The following is a 6,721-nucleotide window of genomic DNA, read 5'->3' on the forward strand; positions in this document are numbered from 1 at the left end:
CTCCCAATGTTTCTTGCCGGGATTTGACATATATCTGCTAACCACTCCCACTGCAAATGCAATATCCGAACGTGTAGCAATCATTGCATACATCAAACTACCCACTGCAGACGCATATGGAATCTTATCCATTTCAGCCTTTTCTTCCTCAGACACAGGACAATCTTGTTAGCTAAGTTTCACATGTGGTGGCAATGGAACACTCAATGCCTTTCCCTTCTCCATATTGAAACGTTGCAAAACCTTGTCAATATACTCTGTTTGAGATAACCAAATCAACTTCTTTGATCTGTCTCTCTCAATGCGCATACCAAGTATATGACTTGCCTCACCCATGTCTTTCATGTCAAACGATTTTGCCATCTTTGACTTCAAAGCTGAAATTTCTTCCAAGTGTTTGCCAGCAATCAACATGTCATCCACATACAAAATAAGGATCAGCCAACTGCCATCCTTAGACTTCTTTGTATACAGACAGTGATCGAACTCACTACGTTTGTAGCCTTGAGAAATCATAAACTGGTGGAACTTATGGTACCATGCCCTCGGTGATTGTTTTAAGCCATAAAGACTCTTTAACAACTGGCATACCAAATGTTCCATGCCTTTCTCAACAAACCCTTCTGCCTTTCCACATCTAAATCACCATGCAAGAACGCTGTCTTGACATCCATTTGGTGCAACACCAAATCCAATATAGCAACCAATGCAAGAAAGCATCTCAATGTAGTCATCTTGACCACTGGAGAGAAGACTTCATCAAAGTCAATGCCTTGTTCTTGCTTAAAGCCCTTGGCAACAAGCCTTGCTTTGTACTTTGGCTGACTATCATGAGCGGTGATCTTATACCTGTAAACCCATTTACAAGGTAGAGCCTTTTTGCCCTGTGGTAATTTAACCAACTTCCATGTCTGGTTTTTATGCAGAGCTGTCATCTCTGACTGCATGGCCAACTGCCATTTTTTCGAGTCAACCACTTGTAATGCTTCCTTGTAACAAGATGGTTCTCCGCAATCTGTGAGCATGACATAATTTAGAGATGGCACATAACGATCAGGTGGTTTGGAGACACGCTCAGAATGTCTCACCACAACTGATTCTGCCTCTTTAGCCACTATAGGCTGTTCCTGAGCCTGACCATGCTGTCTTGATGTGCTAGCACTAGGTCCATCTTCCCTGAAGACAACTCTTCTGATCTCCTCTGTCTTCTCTGGCTTAGCGTGAAACTTGGCTTCATTGAAATGCACATCATTGCTATGAATAAGCTTTCTAGACTCAGGATTCCAAAGCCGGTAACCCATCTCGCCCGATTCTCCGTAGCCAAGAAATATACACTTCTTGCTCTTTGGTTCTAACTTATTTCTAAACTCCTTAGGAATATGGCTATAAGCTTCACAACCAAAGACTCTGAGATGCTTATACGAAGGTGCCTTGCCTGTCCATAGCATCTCGGCCACTGCACTCTTATCCACAACCCTACTAGGAGACCTGTTGATCAAATGGACTGCTGTAGCCACTGCTTCCGCCCAAAATCCATCAGGCAACTTAGCATTTGACAACATGCTTCTGACCTTCTCTTGTATGGTCCTATTCATACGTTCTGCAACCCCATTCTATGAAGGATTATATGGTGCAGTAAGTTCCCGCTTAATCCCTTTTGCTTCACAAAAGTCTTGAAAAGCTTTGGAAACGTACTCTCCACCATTGTCAGTTCTCAAGCACTTCAGCTTCTGACCACTCTGATTCTCCACCAGCTGCAAGAATGTCTTAAAGACCTTGAGCACCTCATCCTTGTGCTTCAAGAAGTAAACCCATACTTTGCGAGAATAGTCATCTATGAATGTACAAAAGTACGTTGCTCCCCCTAGTGACAAACTAGGCATTGGTCCGCATAGATCACTGTGTACAAGAGCTAACCATTCGTCCCTACGATTCCTCTTTGATCTGTGCGGTTCCTGTGTTTGCTTACCATAAATACAATGCTCACAAAACTCGAAATCTTGAAATGAAAAGCCAGGCAAATAACCATAATGAGAAAGTATTTCCATTCCTCTTTTTGACATATGTCCCAACCTACGATGCCACAGTGACACACTTGGCTGCTCAATCACATTAATTATATGGTTTTTTACCTCTGAAACATGTAAAGTGTACAGAGTTCCTGACTTGCTGCCATGTGCTACAGTCATCGAACCTTTGGAGATCTTCCAAGCGCTGTTCCCAAAAACTGTCACATAACCCGCATCATCCAACTTCCCTGTACTAATCAAGCTCTTTCGGATTGCTGGAACATGTCTGACATTCTTGATCCATAAAGAAGATCCATTCTGAAACTTCAACTGCACATCTCCCACTCCAAGTATGTCACAAACCTGCTCATTGCCAAGTCTGACATAATCTTTAGTAGCCACATATGATGTAAACCACTCTTTGTGCGGAGAAACATGTAAAGATGCCCCTGAGTCGATAATCCAATCACTCATAGCATGTCCATCCTCTGCAGTCAAGAAAACGGAATCAAGATTGCTTGTAAGGAAGATGTCACAAGCTGCTATACCAGAATCACTGTCTGAACCAGATCCTGTGACATTCACCTCTTCAATCTTCACTGAACTCTTCTTTTCATCTTGCTCAGAACTCTTTGTTTTTCCTTTTTCTTGTTTCCACTTCGTACAGTCTCGCTTCATGTGACCCTTCTTGCCACAATGGTAGCATTCTATGTCATCCTTTGACTTCGAATCACGAGATTTACTTCGGTTTTGTGCCTTCTTACCCTTCTTCTCTTTAAACTGTTGTCTCCCTCGAACGACCAAAGCACTATTGCCTTTGCCTTTGTCAATGTTCTTCCTGTTCACTTCCTTTGTGAGCAAGCTACCTTCTACATTGGCACTTGTAAGACCTTCTGGCGCGACAGAATTACTTAACGCTGTACGAAAAGTATCCCAACTGTCTAGCAAAGTGATTAAGAGAAACATAGCCTTCACTGAATCTGGAAAGACTATCTCTTGTGCTGTTAACTGGCTGAAAATTGTGTGAAATTCATTCAGATGATTTGACATGGCTGTCCCTTCCTTCATCTTCAAATCCACCAATTTCTTGAGCCAGCAAATCTGAGAATCAGCACTTTGTTTCTCGTACATACCACATAGCTTTTTCCATACGCCATACGCTGTAGTCTCTTCTGCTACGTTGAAGTAAACATTTTCTGCCAGTGTCAGCATGATTGTGGAACAAGCTAACTCGTCAAGCTCTTCCCACTCATCTTCAGCCATACCTTCTGGTCTCTCCCCTTTGAGCTTCAGTGGCTTCACTTGTTTTTTCTGCACCAAAACCTGCCAAATCTTCTTCTTCCAGAATGGAAAGTTCGTGCCATCCAGCTTCTTTATGTTGTAAAGAGTCTCACTTTGAGAAGATGCCATATCTGCCAAACTGCTTACTCCTGAGAAAAATCCGACAAAGTTTCCCCTATAAATTGGCCTCTGTACACAGTAAACAAGCTGTAATCAACAAGCTGAACACCTCTCCTCAGGAACTGTCAATATTTTGAAAATTTTTGACAGGGTCTCTCCTGTAAACTGAGCTCTGGGAACCAAAAGATAGCTCAAAAAAAAATCAGAAATAGCTGACCAGTGACAAATCTAAAAAATCTCTATAATATGCTGTCCTATAAGCATACACTGTCTCCTCTCTGGGCGATGACAGAACCTGTATCTGTCTCAAGACTGAACCCTGAACAATGCCTCAACGGCCTGATGCATAAGATGCAATCCAGTGTCTACACAAAGTCATACATCCTAAGGGATAAAAGTCGCCGAAGAGGATGCGTGTAGAGGGGAACTCCAGCAACCTAATCCACCTCACACTGGGTAACCCAGCCCCCAGTGCTTGGCTTCAAAAAACCTCACACACAACCCTCTCAGATGGCTCAGCAAACTGCCCAGAACTAGCATACATCCTATAATAGACCAATCATTGTCCTATGACCGCTGCGGCAGTCTGTCTGCTAGCGTGACTCACAACTAGCAGACCCACAATCACAGTACATCAATCTGCAATACATGCCAGTGGTGTCAAGCCTTCGTATGGCCACACCTCCCCTGGAACCTGGCAAGCACAAGAAGTAGCAATGCAGATTGCAATATATATATCTAATGATATATATGTGTACCTGGTCTATAGATGATGCTCTGAAGACTAATACGTGATGTATGTCGATGCCGATATTGATGTCGACCACCTCCTGCTTGCCAATCTACACAAGACGGATTTCTTTGCGGCTGAAATCTATCTTCTGCTATAGTGCTCAGAACGAAATTCTGAGGGCATAAACGGCTTCGAAAGGGGGGTAAAACCCCAAGTCGCCTGATGGAAACGCTCCCGGAACGCCGAGTGTGAATTTTCAAACTCCGGATCCAGAATCTGCCGGAAAAGTGTGCGCGCACGCGATTGCGCAAAACCGCACTGAACCAAGGCTCTGATACCAATTGAAGTCACGGAGCGGAGCGTGGGTCGACTCTCTCACACACACACACACACACACAGTGAGCTTACACAATACAGTACGCAGAGAACTGTTAGAAGGGTTATCTCCCAATATTTCTTAGTATTCACAAAGTATAAGTTAGTATATACAAAGAGTTAGAGGGAAGTGAGTTAGGCGGACGGCCAGCCATATCCGCATAAGAGGCCACTTGGGCTTTAATCCCAACAGATGGGAGAATGCAAGGTTTCAGCAGCCATGGAGAGGGGAGAAGAGGTGCTTGGGAGGAGGCATGGACAAGTTCCGTAGGTGGTGCAATCATGGAGACGTTGCAGAAAACCATATAGATGAAGATGAGGGAGCTAGCAGGAAAAGAAGGTTTGACTGTGCTGAATGTAAGAGAGGGAGGGAAACAGGGATGAGTGTGTTGGAAAGTAAAAGAGAGAAGAAGGGTTACAAGGGAAAAGATTTTTTGAGGGAAATAGAAAAAGAGAAGAAAGTGATATTTTTTAGCTCTAATATGTAAAAAATGACCAAGAAAAATGATTTTTAGCATATACATGGATTGGGGGAAAATTTTAAGTTCAAATGGGGTCTATTTGAGATTTTTGAAAAAAGTGACTTTTTGGGCTAGGATTATGGACGTTTTTTATGATGTGGCATTGATGGAGATCAGTAGTTGTATGTGGGTAGTGGCGGGGTAGGGAGGAGGGGGGAGGGAGTTGGAGATTTGGAGGGAAATTGAAAAGGATTGAAAAGGGATATTTTCAAGCTACTATATTGAAAAAATGACCAAGAAGAATTATTTTTATCTATATATATGTGTTGGGGGGGTACTTTTTGGTAGAAATAGGCTCTCTTTGAGAGTTTTGAAAAAAAGTGACTCTTTGAGCTAGGGTTATGCACGTTTTTTATAATATTCCAAGGATGTGGGGGGTCTATCCATATTAGGCTACCATGCATGTCCGTTGTGTGGACTTGGCCTTAATGCTTGGTACTCAGAGTCACTTCGAAAAATTGTATACAAGGGCCATCATAGACATCTTCCTGAGGACCATGAGTTATGTGATGGATAGCTAGGAAGAGTCGCACGTCCTTTGAAGGCCAGTGATTGGAACATTTCACGAAAAAACTGAAGGGTTCTGTGTGTCAAAGAGCACATTCAAAGGGAAGTATGGTAGAGGGATGGCTCATACAAGAGTCACTAGTATTCATCACCGAGTTCCTTGGAAAATCAAACCCTTAGATGCCTAGGTTTCTGAAGCTTGAGTGCGATCCACACATAATCTATCATCAAAAAGGGTCTTTGTGGTTTTGTTTCTACTTAGGTTCACAACAATTTGCAGCACTTTCATCATCATTGGGATTAGGGTTTGTGATCGTCTCTTCATAAACGTTCATAGGGTGAGGCTATTAGGGAGTGATTGGAGTGTTTACGATTTGTTTCACAAACTCTCACATCTAGAGGCTTTTCACCTTCCCAGCTAAACCACACCTCTCTCTCTCTCTCTCTCTCTCTCTCTCTCTCTCTCTCTCTCTCTCTCTCTCTCTCTCTCTCTCTCTCTCTCTCTCTCTGAGCATGGATTGCAAATGAATCTACACGGGTAGGGTTTTATTGGTTTTCTGGAAATATAAGTCGTTGATATGGTCGTTGGCATAGCCGTCGTCATGTTAGCTGGTATTATGCTTTAACACACCTATTTGGATACATGTGTTGCGAAGCAGGTGGACGACATTAGGAGAAATGTGAACCCCCAAAGGGTCTTGTAAGGATCCCTAATTTTAAGGGTTTAAGGCTAAAAATGTGTGTGGTTAAGGGGACAAGGTCAATGATTGAGGGTAGCTTCATAGGCTTTTTTTAAGGTCCTCATAGCCTTTTTCTAGACTTAAATAGAGACTAGTGGGGGAGATAGCTACACTCTCTCTCCACCTTTTCAGATATGACAAGGGAGAGTGGTGGCATATGACAATAACTACCCCCCCCCCCACATCCGTGCCACATCATCAAAAACGTGCATAACCCTAGCTCAAAAAGTCTTTTTTTTTCAAAACTCTCAAATAGAGACTATTTCTACCAAAAAGTACCCCCCAACACATATATATACATAAAAATAAAATTTCTTGGTCATTTCTTCACTATAGCATCTTGAAAATGTACTTTTCAATTCCCCTCCAAATCTCGAACTCCCTCCCCCCTCCTCCCTACCCCCCACTACCCACATACAACTACTTATCTCCATC

Source organism: Adiantum capillus-veneris, chromosome 25 (genome assembly GCF_014529385.1).
Source record: "Adiantum capillus-veneris isolate H3 chromosome 25, ASM1452938v2, whole genome shotgun sequence".
NCBI classification, from domain to species: Eukaryota; Viridiplantae; Streptophyta; class Polypodiopsida; order Polypodiales; family Pteridaceae; genus Adiantum; species Adiantum capillus-veneris.